Source organism: Aegilops tauschii, chromosome 5, assembly GCF_002575655.3.
Source record: "Aegilops tauschii subsp. strangulata cultivar AL8/78 chromosome 5, Aet v6.0, whole genome shotgun sequence".
NCBI lineage: Eukaryota > Viridiplantae > Streptophyta > Magnoliopsida > Poales > Poaceae > Aegilops > Aegilops tauschii.
The window spans coordinates 269,892,096-269,913,418 of record NC_053039.3 but is presented as its reverse complement, the minus strand read 5'-3'; the positions used below and the strand labels follow the sequence as shown (position 1 = coordinate 269,913,418).

The 21,323-nt window shown below is 42.4% G+C and overlaps 1 long non-coding RNA gene across 1 annotated transcript; it reads left to right on the top strand.

Moving 5' to 3' along the window:
* The first annotated feature begins 16,234 nt into the window (after window positions 1-16,234).
* Window positions 16,235-17,243, top strand: LOC120963930 (uncharacterized). Its single transcript, XR_005755617.2, has 2 exons — window positions 16,235-16,635; window positions 16,773-17,243. It is a non-coding gene; the product is annotated as an uncharacterized lncRNA (long non-coding RNA).
* The last annotated feature ends 4,080 nt before the right edge of the window (window positions 17,244-21,323 follow it).

Sequence of the window (21,323 nt, the reverse complement as noted above, 5' to 3'; positions counted from 1 at the left end):
CCTATGTACCCCGAAACCATCAAGGAGCACCACGAAAACCTAATTCCACCGCTGCAACCTTCTGTACCCGTGAGATCCCATCTTGGGGCCTTTTCCGGGGCTCCGCCAGAGGGGGCATCGATCACGGAGGGCTTCTACATCAACACCATAGCCTCTCCGATGATGTGTGAGTAGTTTACCACAGACCTTCGGGTCCATAGTTATTAGCTAGATGGCTTCTTCTCTCTCTTTGGATCTCAATACAAAGTTCTCCTCGATATTCTTGGAGATCTATTCGATGTAACTCTTTTTGCGGTGTGTTTGTCGAGATCCGATGAATTGTGGGTTTATGATCAAGATTATCTATGAACAATATTTGAATCTTCTCTGAATTCTTTTATGTCTGATTGGTTATCTTTGCAAGTCTCTTCGAATTATTAGTTTGGTATGCCCTACTAGATTGATCTTTCTTGCAATGGGAGAAGTGCTTACCTTTGGGTTCAATCTTGCGTTGCTCGATCCCAGTGACAGTAGGGGAAACGACGCATATTGTATTGTTGCCATCGAGGATAAAAAGATGGGGTTTATATCATATTGGTTGAGTTTATCCCTCTACATCATGTCATCTTACCTAATGCGTTACTCTGTTCTTATGAACTTAATACTCTAGATGCATGCTGGATAGCGGTTGATGTGTGGAGTAATAGAAGTAGATGCAGGCAGGAGTCGGTCTACTTGTCACGGACGTGATGCCTATATACATGATCATGCCTAGATATTCTCATAATTATGCACTTTTCTATCAATTGCTCGACAGTAATTTGTTCGCCCACCGCAATACTTATGCTATCTTGAGAGAAGCCACTAGTGAAACCTATGGCCCCGGGGTCTATTCTCAATCATATAAGTTTCCAATCTATTTTTACTTTGCAATCTTTACTTTCAATATTTATCATAAAAATACCAAAAATATTATCTTATCATCTCTATCAGATCTCACTTTTGCAAGTGGCCGTGAAGGGATTGACAACCCCTTTATTGCGTTGGTTGCAAGGTTCTTATTCGTTTGTGTAGGTACGAGGGACTTGCGTGTGGCCTCCTACTGGATTGATATCTTGGTTCTCAAAAACTGAGGGAAATACTTACGCTACTTTGCTGCATCACCCTTTCCTCTTCAAGGGAAAACCAACGCATGCTCAAGAGGTAGCACCCATCAGGGCGCGCCTCGCCCTGGTGGGTTGTGCCCACCTCGGGTGCCCCCCGGACCGCCTCTTTACTCTATAAATACCCCAATATTCAACAAACCCTAGGGGATTCTACGAAAATTAATTCCAGCCGTCGCAGAGTCCAGAACCACCACATCCAATCTAGACACCATCACGAAGGGGTTCATCATGTCCATTGGTGCATCTCCGATGATGCGTGAGTAGTTCTTTGTAGACCTACGGGTCCATAGTTAGTAGCTAGATGGCTTCCTCTCTCTCGTTTGATTCTCAATACAATGGTCTCTTGGATATCCATATGATGTAACTCTTTTTGCGTTGCGTTTGTTGGCATCGGATGAACTTTGAGTTTACGATCAGATCTACCTTTTTATCCATGAAAGTTATTTGAGTCTTCTTTGATCCCTTATATGTATGATTGCTTATAGCCTCGTATTTCTTCTCCGATATTTGGGTTTTTTTTGGCCAACTTGATCTATTTATCTTGCAATGGGAAGAGCTGCTTTGTGACGGGTTCGATCTTACGGTGCTTGATCCCAGCAACAGAAGGGGAACCGACACGTATGTATCGTTGCCATTAAGGATAACAAGATGGGGTCTATTTCTACATAAATAGATCTTGTCTACATCATGTCATCATTCTTATTGCATTACTCCGTTTCTCCATGAACTTAATACACTAGATGCATGCTGGATAGCGGTCGATGTGTGGAGTAATAGTAGTAGATGCAAGCAGGAGTCGGTTTACTAATCTTGGACGTGATGCCTATATAATGATCATTGCCTGGATATCATCATGATTATTTGAAGTTCTATCAATTGCCCAACAGTAATTCGTTTACCCACCATTTGCTATTTTTCTCGAGAGAAGCCACTAGTGAAATCTATGGCTCCCGGGTCTCTTTCTCATATTATTAGCCTTTGCGATCTATCTTATTTGCTTTTATTTCCAGATCTATTAAAACCAAAAATAAAAAAAATACCTTGTTGTACTTTATTTTATTTGGCGTTCGATCTATCAATTTATTACAACTTTCTCATGTCTGTTTGCCGATTTCTGGCGCCATTGCCCGAAAGGGATTGACAACCCCTTTAACACGTCGGGTTGTGAGTATTTGTTATTTGTGAGCAGGTGTTGTTCACGTAGTGTTGCTTGATTCTCCTACTGATTCGATAACCTTGGTCTCATCACTGAGGGAGATACCTACCGTTGTTGTGCTGCATCATCCGTTCCTCTTTGGAGAAATGCTGACATAGTTCTAGCAGACATCAAAAGGAATTTCTGGCGCTGTTGCCAGGGAGGATCAAGTCAAGATAGTCTCCCGGCCACGTGCCAATTTCTGGCGCCGTTGCCGGGGAGACATTATCAACATCTACCAGGTTCCTAATCACAAATCTCATCTCCTTAAAATTTATATTATTTTCCATATGCCTCTCGTTTTCATCTCCCCCACTTCACAAAAATTTGCCGTTTTATTCACCCTCTTTTTCGTTCGCCTTTTTCTCGTCAGGTCTCTTGTTTGCTATCTCTACTTGTGTTACCATGTGCCTTCTATTTGCTTGCATCTTTGCTTGCTAATAATATATTGATATGGATCCTCACCCACTTGCTAATCTTTTTAAGAGATCCAATTATCATGAACCAATTGCTAGTGATTTGAGTGCACTAGATTATCTCTATGTAGTTTTGCTTGAGATTCGTGAATCTGAAAATTGTGAGGAAGAAATTTGTAAAGTGATTCATGATAGATCCTTGAATAAAAAGCATGATTGCAATGATTTTATTATAAATTTTATTAATGTCAATTGTGTTAATGATATGAAAAACCCCAAGCTTGGGGATGCTAATTTTGATATGTCCACTACTCATTACAATGATCATGATTGGGGTGATTCTTCTTATGATCTTGAAAATTTATTTGAGCCTCACGATGAATATGTTATCGGTAATAATGTTTGCAATAATATTGAAAGTGGGTTTGGAAGAGCGTCAGCTTTAGGTAAAAATAATCCCACATATTTGGAGAGTGTTCAATCTTATGAAATTTTTGATAAAAGTGGGCTTGGAGAGACCATGACTTTATTTGATGGTAATCCCACAATTTTGGAAGAGTGTCAACTTTGCATGCATGTTGATCATGTAGAGAATATGTTATGTGATAGCTATATTCTTAAGTTTGAATATGATCCTACATGTAATTATTATGAGAGAGGAAAATATGGTCGTAGAAATTTTAATGTTACTAAATTACCTCTCGTTATGTTGAGATTGCTATTGTTTCTTTCTTCTTCCTTGCATATGCTAGTTTTTGCTTGTCTTGATAATTTGTTTGCTTATAAAATGCGTATGCATAGGAAGTATGTTAGACTTAAACTTATTTGTCTCATGTGTTATGATGCTCTCTTCGTGTTTCAATTATTATTTTTCATGTGAGCATCATTGAAATCTCAAGCCCATCTTAATCTCTATAATGAAAGAGCTTCTTGGGAGGCAACCCAATGAATAAAATTTATTTTTGCCCTTTGCTTTCTGTTCTTGAGTGTTAGCACAATTATACTACTATTATGATTGTGTTTTTTGTGTTTTAATTAGTGTTTGTGCCAAGTAAAGCCTTTAGGATCTTCTTGGGTGATAGTTGTTTGATCTTGCTGAAAAAAACATGAACTTTTGCGTCCAGGGTTACAATTTTTAAAAATCACAGAAGCGATGAATTGATTTTTTTACAGTAGATTGATATACAAATTTCTCAGGTTGTCCTAATTTTTCAGAATTTTTGGAGTTACAGAAGTATTCGAACTATCCATATTTCTACAGACTGTTCTATTTTTGACAGATTCTGTTTTCTTTGCGTTCTGTGCTTGTTTTGATGATTCTATGGTTTCCTTTGAAGAGTTTTTGCCATAGAAAAGTTGGAAAACAGTAGATATAATGGAAGAATAAAATATGAATGGGTTGCAACAATACTTATAGTAGTGATTTGTTTTCTTATACTAACGGATCTCACGAAGGTTTTGTTGAGTTTTGTGTGATTGAAGTTTTCAAGTTTTTGGTGATGTTACGACGGATGAAGGAATAAGGAGTAAGAAGAGCCTAAGCTTGGGGATGCCATGGCATCCCAAGCTATTATCCAAAGAGAAGCAAGCAACTAAGCTTGGGGATGCCTATGGCATCCCAAACTATTATCCAAAGAGAAGCAAGCAACTAGCTTGGGGATGCCCGAGTGGCATCCCCTCTTTCTTCTAACGACCATCGGTATTTTACTCGAAACTATATTTTTATTCATCATATACTATGAGTTTTGCTTGGAGCGTCTTGTATGATATCCAAGAACATCGAGGAGAACTTTGTATTGAGAACCAAAGAGAGAGAAGAAACCATCTAGCTAATAACTATGGACCCGTAGGTCTGTGGTAAACTACTCACACATCATCGGAGGGGCTATGGTGGTAATATAGAAGCCCTCCGTGATCGAATCCCCCTCCGGCAGATCGCCGGAAAAGGCCCCAAATGGGATCTCACGGGTACAGAAGGTTGCGGCGGTGGAAAAGTGGTTTCGTGGCTCTGTTGGATGTTTTTAGGGTACATGGGTATATATAGGCGAAAGAAGTACGTCAGTGGAGCTACGAGGGGCCCACGAGGGTGTGGGCGAGCCTACCCCCTGGGCGCGCCCTCCTACCTCGTGGCCGCCTCGTCGCGTCTCTGACTTCCACTCCAAGTCTCCTGGATTGCGTTTGTTCCAAGAAAGATCCTCGCGAAGGTTTCGTTCCGTTTGATATTCCTTTTCTGCTAAACACTGAAATAGGCAACACTGGGCCTCCGGTTAATAGGTTAGTCCCACCAAAATTAATATAAAAGAGCATATTAAAGCCTATTAAATATCCAAAACAGATAATATAATAGCATGGAACGATCAAAAATTATAGATACGTTGGAGACGTATCACATGCGACGTATCACATGCTCAAAAAGATTAAAGTGAAGCACTAGAGCAATTCCATAGCTCATAAAAGATTTAAGTGAAGCATAGAGAGCAATTCTAACAAGTCATGGCATAATTTTGGCTCTCTCAAATAGGTGTGTCCAGCAAGGAATCAAGACTTAAAATAAAAAGAAAAACAAACAAAGACTGAGAGCTATTCGATGTAATATTCTTTTGCGGTGTGTTTGCTGAGATCCGATGAATTGTGGGTTTATGATCAAGATTATCTATGAACAATATTTGGTTCTTCTCTGAATTCTTATATGCATGATTTGATATCTTTGCAAGTCTATTCGAATTATCGGTTTAGTTTGGCCTACTAGATTGATTTTTCTTGCAATGGGAGAAGTGCTTAGCTTTGGGTTCAATCTTGCGGTGTCCCTTCCCAGTGACAGTAGGGGCGGCAAGGCACGTATTGTATTGTTGCCTTCGAGGATAAAAAGATGGGTTTTATATCATATTGCTTGAGTTTATCCCTCTACATAATGTCATCTTACCTAATGCGTTACTCTGTTCTGATGAACTTAATACTCTAGATGCATGCTAGATAGCGGTCGATGTGTGGAGTAATAGTAGTAGATGCAGAATCGTTTCGGTCTACTTGACACGGACGTGATGCCTATATTCATGATCATGCCTAGAGATTCTCATAACTATGCGCTTTTCTATCAATTGCTCGGTAGTAATTTGTTCACCCACCGTAATATATGCTATCATGTGAGAAGCCACTAGTGAAACCTATGGCCCCCGGGTCTACTTTACATCATATAAGTTTCCGATCTACAATTCTAGTTTACTATTTATTTTGCAATCTTTACTTTCCAATCTATACAACAAAAATACCAAAAATATTTATCTTATTATCTTTATCAGATCTCACTTTTGCAAGTGGCCGTGAAGGGATTGACAACCCCTTTATCGCGTTGGTTGCAAGGTTCTTGATTGTTTGTGCAGGTACTAGGTGACTTGCGAGTAGTCTCCTACTGGATTGATACCTTGGTTCTCAAAAACTGAGGGAAATACTTACGCTACTTTGCTGCATCACCCTTTCCTCTTCAAGGGAAAACCGACGCATGCTCAAGAGGTAGCAAGAAGGATTTCTGTCGCCGTTGCCGGGGAGATCTACGCTCAAGTCAAGAAATACCAAGTACCCATCACAAACTCTTATCCCTCGCATTACATTATTTGTCATTTGCCTCTCGTTTTCCTCTCCCCCACTTCACCTTTGCCGTTTTATTCGCCCTTTCTCGTTCGCCTCTTTTCGCTTGCCTCTTGTGTGTCTGTGTGTTAGATCGTTTGTTTCACCGCCATGGCCAGTCCTTCTATCATTGTTAGTACTCCTGATAATGAAGTTCTTAATTTTAAACAAAGGGAGGGAGAAAATCTAAAAGATGATTGGTATGGAATTTGCAATGCTCAGAATAGATCCACTAGGAAGCAATCTACTTCCGTTCTTCTTCGCAATTTTTACGTAGGCATCACTCCTTGGAATAGATATATTCTTTATACCATTACTGGAGGGAATTTCTTGGGTAGCCATACTTTTGATTCTTATAATGCTATGATAGATCTGTTAGGCCCATCACCTCTTTTGGTTAATGGAACTGTTTTAACTTAGGAACATGTGATGCAAAGGCTTTATATTATTGAAAATAAAATTGCCACTGTAGAGTTGATCGAGAATTTGGATAAAAAGATCCACAACCAAATTACCCAATATGGATCTAAGGTAGGAGTTACTCTGAATTTTTTTAGAGAAAAGGAACCCATAGTTAATGAAAAGATAGATCATGATTCCACTAGAATTGATAAACTTGAGGATATTATTACCAACTTAGGGTCTGCCTTTTCTGCTGTTAGAATCAAAGCAATAAGTGTTCACCCCAATTTTTTCGCTATCATTAAGGAACCTTTTACTACAAAAGAATTTCTTGATGTCTTGCCTAAGAGTTTGATCATCAACAAAAATAAAGAATCTCCTAAGGGTTATAAGTGTTCAATTGAAGAATTTCACACCAAAGATGACAATACCTAGATTTATTCTTGTTTTTATGCCTAGTTAGGGGCGTTAAACGATAGCGCTTGTTGGGAGGCAACCCAATTTTATTTTTGTTCCTTGTTTTTTGTTCCTGTTTAGTAATAAATAATTCATCTATCCTATGTTTAGATGTGGTTTTATGTTTTAATTAGTGTTTGTGCCAAGTAGAACCTTTGGGAAGACATGGGTGAAGTCTTTGCAATCTTGCTGTAAAAAACAGAAACTTTAGCGCTCACGAGATTAGCTGCCATTTTTTACTGGAGAGTGCTTTTAGGTTGATTCTTTTTTAAGATGATTAATAGACAAATTTTCACGTCCACCAATTTATTTCAGAATTTTTAGAGTTCCAGAAGTATTTATTTGATGCAGATTGCTACAGACTGTTCTGTTTTGACAGATTCTGTTTTTCGTGTGTTGGTAGCTTGTTTTGATGAATCTATGGCTAGTATCGGGGGGTATGAACCATAGAGAAGTTGGAATACAGTAGGTTTAAAACCAATATAAATAAATAATGAGTTCATTACAGTACCTTAAAGTGGTGGTTTGTTTTCTTATACTAACGGAGCTCATGAGATTTTCTGTTTAAGTTTTGTGTTGTGAAGTTTTCAAGTTTTTGGGTAAAGATTTGATGGATTTTGGAATAAGGAGTGGCAAGAGCCTAAGCTTGGGGATGCCCAAGGCACCCCAAGGTAAAATTCAAGGACAACCAAAAGCCTAAGCTTGGGGATGCCCCGGAAGGCATCCCCTCTTTCGTCTTCGTCTAACGGTAACTTTACTTGAGGCTATATTTTTATTCACCACATGATATGTGTTTTGCTTGGAGCGTCTTGTATGATTTGAGTCTTTGCTTTTTAGTTTACCACAATCATCCTTGCTGTACACACCTTTTGGGAGAGACACACATGAATCGGAATTTATTAGAATACATTATGTGCTTCACTTATATCTTTTGAGCTAGATAATTTTGCTCTAGTGCTTCACTTATATCTTTTTAGAGGACGGAGGTGGTTTTATTTTATAGAAATTATTATTGATCTCTCATGCTTCACTTATATTATTCTGAGAGTCTTTTAGAACGGCATGGTAATTTTCTTTGGTTATAAAATTAGTCCTAATATGATAGGCATCCAAGATGGGTATAATAAAAACTTTCATATAGAGTGCATTAAATACTATGAGAAGTTTGATACTTGATAATTGTTTTGAGATATTAAGATGTTGATATTAGAGTCGTGCTAGTTGAGTAATTGTGAAATTGAGAAATACTTGTGTTGAGGTTTGCAAGTCCCGTAGCATGCACGTATGGTAACCTTTGTGTGACAAAGTTGAAGCATCAGGTGTTCTTTGATTGCCTTCCTTATGAGTGGCGGTCAGGGACGAGCGATGATCTTTTCCGACCAATCTATCCCCCTAGGAGCATGCACGTAGTGCTTGGTTTTGATGACTTGTATATTTTTGCAATAAGTATGTGAGTTCGTTATGACTAATGTTGAGTCCATGGATTATACGCACTCTCACCCTTCCATCATTGCTAGCCTCTTCGGTACCGTGCATTGCCCTTTCTCACCTCGAGAGTTGGTGCAAACTTTGCTGGTGCATCCAAACCCCGTGACACGATATGCTCTATCACACATAAGCCTCCTTATATCTTCCTCAAGACAGCCACCATACCTACCTATTATGGCATTTCCATAGCCATTCTGAGATATATTGCCATGCAACTTTCCACCGCTCCGTTTATTATGACACGCTTCATCATTGTCATATTGCCTTGCATGATTATGTAGTTGACATCGTATTTGTGGCAAAGCCACCGTTCATATTTTTTTATATACATGTCACTCTTGATTCATTGCACATCCCGGTACACCGCCGGAGGCACTTACATAGAGTCATATTTTGTTCTAAGTATCGAGTTGTAATTCTTGAGTTGTAAGTAAATAAAAGTGTGATGATCTTCATTATTAGAGCATTGTCCCATGTGAGGAAAGGATGATGGAGACTATGATTCCCCCACAAGTCGGGATGAGACTCCGGACTAAAAAAAAGAGGCCATAAAAAAGAAGAGAGAAGGCCCAAACAAAAAAATAAAAAAAGAGAGAAGGGGCAATGTTACTATCCTTTTTCCACACTTGTGCTTCAAAGTAGCACCATGATCGTCATGATAGAGTGTCTCTTATTTTGTCACTTTCATATACTAGTGGGAATTTTTCATTATAGAACTTGGCTTGTATATTCCAATGATGGGCTTCCTCAAAATGCCCTAGGTCTTTGTGAGCAAGCAAGTTGGATACACACCCACTTAGTTTCTTTTGTTGAGCTTTCATACATTTATAGCTCTGGTGCATCCGTTGCATGGCAATCCCTACTCCTCGCATTGACATCAATTGATGGGCATCTCCATAGCCCGTTGATTAGCCGCGTCGATGTGAGACTTTCTCCCTTTTTGTTTTCTCCACACAACCTCCATCATCATATTCTATTCCACCTATAGTGCTATGTCCATGGCTCGCGCTCATATATTGCGTGAAAGTTGAAAAAGTTTGAGAATGCTAAAGTATGAAACAATTGCTTGGCTTGTCATCGGGGTTGTGCATGATGACAGCATTTTGTGTGACGAAAATGAAGCATGGCCAAACTATATAATTTTGTAGGGATGAGCTTTCTTTGGCTATGTTATTTTGAGAAGACATAATTGCTTGGTTAGTATGCTTGAAGTATTATTATTTTTATATCAATATTAAACTTTTGTCTTGAATCTTTCGGATCTAAACATTCATGCCACAATAAAGAAAATTACATTGAAAATTATGTTAGGAAGCATTCCACATCAAAAATTCTATTTTTATCATTTACCTACTCGAGGACGAGCAGGAATTAAGCTTGGGGATGCTGATACGTCTCCAACGTATCTATAATTTTTTATCGTTCCATGCTATTATATTATCTGTTTTGCATGTTTAATGGGATTTAATATGCTCTTTTATATTATTTTTGGGACTAACCTATTAACCGGAGGCCCAGTGCGAGTTGCTGTTTTTTTGCCTATTTCAGTGTTTCATAGAAAAGGAATATCAAACGGAATCGAAACGAAATGAAACCTTCGCAAGGATCTTTCTTGGAACAAACGCAATCCAGGAGACTTGGAGTGGAAGTCAGAGACGCGACGAGGCAGCCACGAGGTAGGAGGGCGCGCCCAGGGGGGTAGGCGCGCCCCACCCTCGTGGGGCCCTCATAGATCCACCGACGTACTTCTTTCGCCTATATATACCCATGTACCCTAAAAACATCCAGGAGAGCCACGAAACCACTTTTCCACTGCCGCAACCTTCTGTACCCGTGAGATCCCATCTGGGGCCTTTTCCGGCTATCTGCCGGAGGGGGATTCGATCACGGAGGGCTTCTACATCAACACCATAGCCTCTCCGATGATGTGTGAGTAGTTTACCACAGACCTTTGGGTCCATAGTTATTAGCTAGATGACTTCTTCTCTCTCTTTGGTTCTCAATACAAAGTTCTCCTCGATGTTCTTGGAGATCTATTCGATGTAATATTCTTTTGCGGTGTGTTTGCCGAGATCTGATGAATTGTGGGTTTATGATCAAGATTATCTATGAACAATATTTGGTTCTTCTCTGAATTCTTATATGCATGATTTGATATCTTTGCAAGTCTCTTCGAATTATCGGTTTAGTTTGGCCTACTAGATTGATTTTTCTTGCAATGGGAGAAGTGCTTAGCTTTGGGTTCAATCTTGCAGTGTCCTTTCCCAATGACAGTAGGGGCAGCAAGGCACGTATTGTATTGTTGCCATCGAGGATAAAAAGATGGGGTTTATATCATATTGCTTGATTTTATCCCTCTACATCATGTCATCTTGCCTAATGCGTTACTCTGTTCTTATGAACTAAATACTCTAGATGCATGTTGAATAGCGGTCGATGTGTGGAGTAATAGTAGTAGATGCAGAATCGTTTCGGTCTACTTGACACGGACGTGATGCCTATATTCATGATCATGCCTAGATATTCTCATAACTATGCGCTTTTCTATCAATTGCTCGGCAGTAATTTGTTCACCCACCATAATATATGCTATCATGAGAGAAGCCACTAGTGAAACCTATGGCCCCCGGGTCTACTTTACATCATATAAGTTTCTGATCTACAATTCTAGTTTACTATTTATTTTGCAATCTTTACTTTCCAATCTATACAACAAAAATACCAGAACTATTTATCTTATTATCTTTATCAGATCTCACTTTTGCAAGTGGCGTGAAGGGATTGACAACCCCTTTATCGCGTTGGTTGCAAGGTTCTTGATTGTTTGTGCAGGTACTAGGTGACTTGCGAGTAGTCTCCTACTGGATTGATACCTTGGTTCTCAAAAACTCGGGGAAATACTTACGCTACTTTGCTGCATCACCCTTTCCTCTTCAAGGGAAGACCAATGCATGCTCAAGAGGTGGCAGCATGGTGTGCTTTAGTATTTTTGTAGAAATTCTCTCTTGCTTCACTTATATTTATTTGAGAGTTAGTAAATTTTTCAAGAAATTCTCTCTTGCTTCACTTAAATTAATTTGAGAGAAAGAAATATTATGCTCATGATCTTCACTTATATTTGTTTGAGCTTATCAAAAGCAACACATAAAAATTAGTTCCAAAGTGATAGATATCCAAGAAGGATATAATAAAAACTTTCATGAAGATCATTAGACAAAACAAACTTGATTCCTTGTAATAGTTTTGAGATATGATGGTGTGATATGTGAGTCATGTTGATGAGTAATTATGTTTTCGTAAGAATATTGGTGTTAAGGTTTGTGATTCCCTATGCATGCACGAAAGTCGATAGTTATGCAATGAAATTACATCCTACTTGTGGTGCATTATTCGGTGTTAATTATGCTCAATGCTCACTTATGATATTATTCGTTTCTTGGTTGGTCGCTTCTCAATCTTTTGCTAGCCTTCATTTTGCACTAAGTATGATCACTACTTGTGCATCCAAAATCCTTTAAACCAGTTTTGCCACATGGGTCCATGATACCTACCTATATGCGGTATTCTTTTGCCGTTCTAAGCAAATTTGTATGTGCCATCTCTAATTTTCAAAATAAATTTCTCTTTTGTCTGCTCGTACTGCTCGTGAGGCGGTGAGGGGTGGCCAATATTTTCCATGCTAGATGTGTTATTCTCACGATGAGTGTTTATTCACTTGTCATTGCACGAGAGTAAGGCAGAGGTATTAGGGATGCCCAGTCCCGAAATGAAAAAAATGAATTTACTCTATGTTGTCAAATAATAAATTCCTTGGAATGTGTTGGTATGGAGGGCACCCATTGATACGGTTAGCCATGGAAAGTGAAAGTATGGTGGAAAAAGGAATACACTTTATTTTCTGTTTGGGAACCGCCTATGATATATCTAGCATGGAAAGTGTTGGGAGCTCTAAGTCCTTTTGTTGGTGAGAAAACTATGCCTCTCAAAATGTTTTTATCTCTCAATTTTCGCTTTGAGCTCTCGCACCTCTACAAATCCCTACTTCCCTCAGCGAAGGGCCTTTCTTTTACTTTATGTAATTTTTATCTTTAATTTGAGTCTCCATATTCTCTTATAAAGCACCAACTAGGGGGCACTATGATCGTACTTAAGCATTGGGTGTAGCTAATATGCGAGTGTGTTTCATGAATGCACCAATGATTGAGCATGATGGGCTAGGGATAACTTATTTTAGCATTCATATTTTGAAAGACATGGCTCCTTGTTGGTATGCTTGAGTATTTAAGTCTCATGTCAAAACTAGACTATTGCTTTGAACAATTTAAAAGTCCAAATGTCCATGCTACAAAGAAAAGAATATGAGATGACATGTTAGGCAGCATTCCACATAAAAAATCTGTTTTTATCATTTACCTACTCGAGGACGAGCAGGAATTAAGCTTGGGGATGCTGATACGTCTCCAACGTATCTATAATTTTTTATTGTTCCATGCTATTATATTATCATTCTTGGATGTTTTATAATCATTTTATAGTCATTTTTTGGTACTAACCTGTTGACATAGTGCCAGGTGCCAGTTGTTGTTTTTGCATGTTTTTACATCGCAGGAAATCAATACCAAATGGAGTCCAAACGCAGCGAAACTTTTTGTGGATTTTTTTGGACCAGAAGACATCCAGTGGGCCGAAGAAGCACCCGGGGGCTGCTCCGAGGGGAGCACAACCCACCAGGGCGCGCCTGGAGGCCCAGGCGCGCCCTGGTGGGTTGTGCCCACCTCGGGTGCCCCCGGACCGCCTCTTTACTCTATAAATACCCCAATATTCCAGAAACCCTAGGGGAGTCGATGAAAATCAATTCCAGCCGCCGTGGAGTCCAGAACCACCAGATCCAATCTAGACACCATCACGGAGGGGTTCATCATGTCCATTGGTGCCTATCCGATGATGCGTGAGTAGTTCTTTGTAGACCTACGGGTCCGTAGTTAGTAGCTAGATGGCTTCCTCTCTCTCTCATTTGATTCTCAATACAATGGTCTCTTGGAAATCCATATGATGTAACTCTCTTTGCGGTGTGTTTGTTGGGATCAGATGAACTTTGAGTTTATGATCAGATCTATCTTTTTATCCATGAAAGTTATTTGAGTCTTCTTTGATCTCTTATATGCATGATTCTTATAGCCTCGCATTTCTTCTCTGATATTTAGGTTTTGTTTGGCCAACTTGATCTATTTATCTTGCAATGGAAAGAGGTGCTTTGTGATGGGTTCGATCTTACGGTGCTTGATCCCAGTGACAGAAGGGGAATCGACACGTATGTATCGTTGCCATTAAGGATAACAAGATGGGGTCTATTTCTACATAAATAGATCTTTTCTACATCATGTCATCGTTCTTATTGCATTACTCTGTTTCTCCATGAACTTGATACACTAGATGCATGCTGGATAGCGGTCGATGTGTGGAGTAATAGTAGTAGATGCAGGCAGGAGTCGGTCTACTAATCTTGGACGTGATGCTTATATAATGATCATTGCCTGGATATCGTCATGATTATTTGAAGTTCTATCAATTGCCCAACAGTAATTCGTTTACCCACCGTTTGCTATTTTTCTCGAGAGAAGCAACTAGTGAAATCTACGGCCCCCGGGTCTCTTTCTCATATTATTTGCCTTTGCGATCTATCTTATTTGCTTTTATTTTCACATCTATTAAATCAAAAATACAAAAATACCTTGCTGCACTTTATTATATTTGTCGTTCGATCTATCAATTTATTACAACTTTCTCACGTCTGTTTGCCAATTTCTGGCGCCGTTGCCCAAAAGGGATTGACAACCCCTTTAACACGTGGGTTGCGAGTATTTGTTATTTGTGTGCAGGTGCCATTCACGTAGTGTTGCGTGATTCTCCTACTGGTTCGATAACCTTGGTCTCATCACTGAGGGAAATTCCTACTGTTGTTGTGCTGCATCATCCCTTCCTCTTTGGGGAAATACCGACGTAGTTCTAGCAGACATCAAGCGGCAGTACCGTCCTTGTCGGGCGGTAGTATCGTCCTTGTCGAGCGGTAGTACCAGTTGTAAGTGGTACTTGTGATGTTCCAGTACCGCGCGCACTTCCGTTTTTACTGGGGGTTTTGTTTTTCATGTCGGTTTCAGCGGTAGTAGAGCGGCAGTGAGGTGTGGCAATACTGCCTATAAGCGGTAGTACCATCCCGGTCGGGCGGTAGTACCGCTTCTGGGTTATTGTCTTCGTGCTCTGCTCTTCCCTACCTCCTCTGCTCCTATGTTCTGGATCTTCTGAGCGGTAGTACGGCTCCATGGAGCGGTAGTACCGCTTGTGCACGGACTGAGTGCATAACAATTGGATTTGGGGGTGCCTATAAAAGGGGGTCTTCTTCCCCATTGAACCTTATACCTTGAGCTCGTGTTTTGCCCCCATTGTTAACCTTCTTCGAGCTTTCTATTTCTCAATCCCTCCAATGATTCTTGCTAGTTCTTGAGGGAAAAGAGGGAGGGAGTCTAGATCTACGTTGCCACCAATCATTTTCTCCTCTATGTAAGGGGAACCCCTTGGATCTATATCTTGGAGTTCTTTGTGTTCTCTTCTTCTTTCTTCCTCTCATTTTCCTCCATAGCATTAGCTGTTGTGGGGGATTTGGGAGAGAAGGACTTGGGCTATTTGTGTGCCCTTGCCATTGCATTTGGTGCATACGTTTGAGTTCTCCACGGTGATACGTGTAAGTGAAGGTGAGAAGCTCATTACTCTTCGGTGTTTGAGCACCCTTGAGCTTGTTCCTCTTGGGTGCTTTGGTGCCCTAGACGGTTGGTATCGCGGAGCCATATCATTGTGGTGGAAAGCTCCGGGATGAGCTTCGGGGTCTCCAATTAAGTTGTGCAGATTGCCCCGAGTGATTTGTACGGGTTCCAGTGACCGCCCCCAAGGGTTGCCAAAGTGTACGGGTTCTGTCGTGGACTTAACACGGCAGATGCCCTAGCAAAAGAACTTAGGTGTGGAGCCATCACGACGAGGTTAGCTTGAAGGGGTTAAACGGGACAAAGGACACAAAGAGTTTACCCAAGTTCGGCCCCTCTCAACGAGGTAAAAGCCTACTCCTGCTTTAGGTTGTATTGCTTGGGTTTCGATTACCAGGGAGCGAATACGCTTGACCTAGCTCTCGATTGATTGTTACTTGAGTTAACCCGCCGCCGGGTCACCCCTTTATATACACAGATTGATGCCCGACGGCTTACAGAGTCCCGGTCGGCTCATACATAACGTGTGTGGCTCGGTGACCAACTAAGCTTGCCTTACAGTACGAGTTAAACATATGGCGGTTCATACCCATTGGGCTCAAGTCGCCCTCGGGTCTTGGGCCCAGGGGCGGAGCTACAGGGCGGCCAGGGTGGGCCGCGGCCTACCCTGGGATATTGGAGCAGTCTATATACCTATGGATATTTAACTGGGCTAAAAAAAGGATGGCCCAATAACACTTACCTGTTCCGCTGCGACCAACCCTCGTTCAGCCACAGCCCACGAGGCCACGACCCCTCTCGTTCCACATCGAGCCAGAGACGCCCTCGTCCCGACGACCGACGCCCTCGCATCACGCCCTCATCGCCGTCGCGCCGCCGTTCCTCACGGCCTCGCCGGTCGCCGGCCGGAGCCCAGGCCGCCTCCCCTTCCCGCCCGGCACCCCTGGCCCTCGGCTCCACCTCTTCCCGACGCCCCTGTCCTGCCCTTCTGCGCCCTTGACCCGAGCCACGGCCGCCTGGCCCTGCCGCACGCCCGCCCCCTGCCTCTGCCCCCTCCGACCTCCATGCAAAGCCGACGCCCGTCGGTGCCGCTCACCAGCCAGTCTCTGGCCGTCTGGCGGCAGCATCGCAGCAAGTGTGCAAATCAATTTAAGGTACCGAAACCCCCTATTTTTGACTTAGGTTTTGCTTTTTTGCACTATGCTATCATGAATTAATGAACACATACATAATTTTGCACATCATTTCTGCCTCAATTAGCTTTATTGATAGAAACAAAATTTTATTGCAGAATTTTTGAAGAATGAAGAGGGCAGGAGACATTGTTTCTCTTTTTCAGAGAGAAGCTATAAAGATAGGGAAGAAGAGGAAGGCAATGAATATGTCAGATGTGGCCGAAGAGCAAGACGGAGAACTTGTATGTATGCAATAGCCGAAGAGCAAGCTGGAGCCCGGAGACATCGGTATTGATTCTACCGGTGGCAACAGCAAATGTTGAGAGACCATTTTCTGCCATGAGTATAGTCAAGAGCAAGTTGAGAAATAAGATGGGTGATAGTCTTTTGGATGATTTCCTAGTCACATACATTGAGAGGGCTGCTTTTGCCGAGGTGAATGAAGATGATATAATTGATACTTTCATGGCAATGCAAAAGCTTAGGCCAAAAACATAGTATTTTTTAGCTTCTCAAGGTATGCACTATGGTCCATATAGTATGTACTATGTATGCTTATTTATGCAAAACTTAGACTTAATTGAGAATTTTAGTGTGTTTGTACGACCATATTTATCTATTTCTATGTGATATTGGTAACTAGTTAGAACGCCCAAATGTCATACTTCTTGTAAAAAAACTTTTGAGGGGTCGGACCACCCTGATGTCAAATGCTAGCTCCGCCACTGCTTGGGCCTTCAATAAGCTTGCTCTATGGACCGCCATCTTCATCATCCTCTTGGGCCTTCTCATCTTAAGCCGCCAGTGGCATGACCCGGCCCCTCCTGGGCTGCTCAAACCCAGTAGTTATATCCCCAACAGGCTCGGTGACCGCCCCCAATGATGGCCATTGGTATGGGCTCGGTGACCGCCCTCAAGGGTCCCTTAGTGGAATCATGACATCTTGCATTGTGCGAGGGCACGAGGAGATTACGGTGGCCCTCGTGGCATTTTGGGGAGCATTGTGCCTCCACACCGCTCCAAACATAGATTAGCATCCGCAAGGGCGTCAAGTTAGGGATACATCATCATCTCTGTGTGTCTCGGTTATCTCTTACCTGAGCCCTTTACTTATGCACTTTACTTTGTGATAGCCATAGGTGTTTCATGTTATATATCTTGCTATCACATAGTTGTTTATCTTGCTTAGCATAAGTTGTTGGTGCACATGGGTGCCTAGTTGTTTTAGGTTTTGTGCTTGACAAATTAAACGCTAGTTTTACTCCGCATTTGTTCAAGCCTAAACCATAATTATTTTAAAGCGCCTATTCACTCCCCCCATCTAGACGACAACCACAATCTTTCATATACTCCCAAGATCTGAAAGCATTATGATTACATAGTGGATGGTACTTTAATGTTTTATTTTTTCGGAATACTGCTATAAGATGTGAGAGGCAAAGGTTGTCACTTAAAACTCGTCGCTTGTGAAAAAGCGATGCGACCTTCCCGAAAAAGAGGCAAAGGTGTCTGAGACAGGGAGTCCGGACGTCGTCCGCCTCCGCACCTTTCCACTGGATTCGAACGGCCGGCAATGGTATTCGTCATCACATAGGTGAATGTATAGGCGATGCTCACCTGATTAACTGATGTGCCAACCCCGGAGATGGGGCCCCGGGGAAGTCATCTTCGCTGATCAAGCTTGAATCCTCGCCTCTAGTTGCCGACGGCAGCGGCCGAGGGGCAGAGCAATGACACGTAGAGGCATCATAGGTTAGGCCTTCATCGACGATGTGTGATATTGGGTGGCCGACGACGGAACGGTGCCCGACTCGAGTACTGATAGCCCACAATTATAGGGGATCCAGACAGTCTTCGAGGGTAGTATTTCACCCAAATTTATCGATTCGACACAAAGGGATCCAAAGAATATTTATGAGCCTTATCAGTTGAGTTCTCATTTCGACCACACCTGAAAAATAACATTTCTGTTGCAAAGTATTTAAAAGCATAGTGGTATGATAGTTTAAGGGCCAGTTCTTTTGGGCGGCTTAAAAATTAAGTCGCCTCTCCCTAGCTTAAAACATAAGTCGCCCTCTAAGTTTGTTGAGACTTCTGAAATAGTTATCCCATAACTAGTTTAGAAGCCCCAATGAACAAGGAGGCGGCTTATGGGAAAAACTGGGGAGGTGGCGGCTTATTTTTGAAGCTGCTAAAAGAACTGGCCCTAATAGTAGAGGTAACTGTAGCAACAATAGCAGTAACAAGAACACTAGCACTTTTGTAGTGATTGTAACAGCAGCAGCAACAGTAGTAACTTAGCGAAGACAATATGAGAAAATTGTAGTCATTGGATCAACGATGGATATATGTGTCGATGACATTCATCATATAATAGTCACAACCTAAAGTAATACACATAGCTCTAATTCATAAATGCAATGTAGGCATGTATTTCGTATATAGTCATACGTGCTTATAATAAGAACTTGCAAGACATCTTTTGTCCTACCCTCCCGTGGCAGCGGGGTCCATAAGGACATCTAAGGGATATTAAGGCCTCCTTTTACTAGAGAACCGGAACAAAGTATTAACACATAGTGTCGGGGATATACCCCGCGGTATGACCCGGCCGGACTAGGCATTTCACCGATGACCCGGCGGAGGACTAGCGACTCATGGTTTGGCGGCTCATTGGTCAGACAGCTCATGAACTAGACGACTCGAGGATGGCCCCGACGGCGGGTCAGATAGAAGACTAGGCCCAAGGCCCAGAAGGCCGGCTCATGTTATGGTGGGCCGGCTTAAGACGGAAGGCATGAGGAATATTTCCTTTACAAGGAAGCAAGACCCGTACTTGTATCCGACTTGTAAAGAGAATAAGTTAGTTCTAATCCTACTAGGACTCCACATGTAAGCCGCCCCTTCAACTTATATAAGGAGGGGCAGGGCTCCCCAAAGAGGAGAGGAAAAACAATCTCTAGGGCTAGACACAAAAGAGCCGGCCAAGCCGGCGACTCTCTCATAATGAGACCTAGCCACAAACAGCATGTAGGGTTATTACCGGATGATGTTTCCCGGGGCCCGAAGCTGTCTAAATCCTTGTCTTGTGTTGCGTCTCTCGATTTCGATCAACCCCTCTCAAGCTACTACATAGATGCGTTGGCCTCGCGACTAAGTCCCCACACTAGGACATCTGCCGCGACAAATCCACGACAGTTGGCGCCCACCGTGGGGCGTGACGCACGGTGGTGTTGAGTTCTTAGAGGGATCTCTTTCTGGGATCGAGAAACTCGCGATTGATCGATGAAAAGATCCGGCACGGAATAATCGCGTGAGCCGCCAGATAACCTTGGGAGTGCCGGCAAGTTTGTCATTTGGAAATCACAATTATGGATAATTTTTGGAGATGACAGATGCGAGATTCATCACAGACGGAGAGATTTTTTAGGGTTTCTCGTGTAGGGTGGTACACGGACTCCCAAGAAACTTGCCTTTTGTACACATGACGTGGAGGAGGGAAGACAAGCTACGGCCGACTCATACCTTTACTACTAGTCTGACTCCAATTGGACACAATTTACCAAAACCGTCAAGGATTTCCACTGCAGATTTAATCCGTGTGGCGGACGTGTGTGATTGCTGCTATGCCCTCCCGTCAACATGCGGTTGTCCGAGTCCTGAGGGGGCTGAGATCTGTACTTCTCACGTGGGCTGAGTACTATTTGGCGTTTGGATGAAAAACAACCAAGTACAAAAAACGTGGAAGGAAGGGGCTCAAGACCAACTCCCAAGGCGACCTGGGCCCTGAAGAATTTATCGCAGTCGCTCAATGCCAGGTCATGTGATTGTGCAACCTTGAGTGACAAGCAGCATGACGCCAGGTAATCGCCGTCATCGCTGCCGGATCAACAGCGCGCCTCCACCTTATGACCCGGCTCTCCCCGCCCGCTCGCCAAGTTACCTCGCCGGCGCGTCGAGCCACCCCGGCCACGCCGCCTCGCCTTGTTTCCAAATTGCTCTGCAGATATCTACGGATATAATCAGGTGAACTCGTCTCCATTAAATTACTCTGCGTATTAAGTGCGTATTATACAAAACATATGTTGTCTGCTCGTGTTATTTTATGCTCGCAGATCTATTCAGCTCAAGAGTTTTTTGCTGGCGTTTTTTATTGCGTCACTTCCAACAATCTTTTGAGTTGCCGTGACGCGCGATTCAGACAGCAGACGCGCGCTTCAGACAGCTTGCAACGTGGAGGACAACTCGCTCGTCCGTGACGGTTTACAAGACTATGGGCGACTTACCCGTCCGATCCCATGGCCGACTCTCCCATCCACGCCGTTTTTAATGCCACGGCCAACTCGTCTGTTGATCGGGTGAATCAAGTGATATCCTTCTAAATATAATTTTGGCACATATTCCTTTTGTCAAAAAACAGTTACTCTGGCCTGTAATATTTTTATGCAGGACGGCTATTAAAAGAAAAAGGGGTGGTATTACACCGCGGAGGCATGTTCGGTTGTGCCGCGTAGCTTCATGGACATGCATATCGCGGTCCGGTTTACATCAACACGCCGGCCGACTTGCCCGTCCGCAGCACCTTACAATGCCGCGGACGACTCGCCCGTCCGCCCTCGCCGCCGGTTCATGCATCCGCGCCGGGTTGCAACGCGAAGGACAACTTG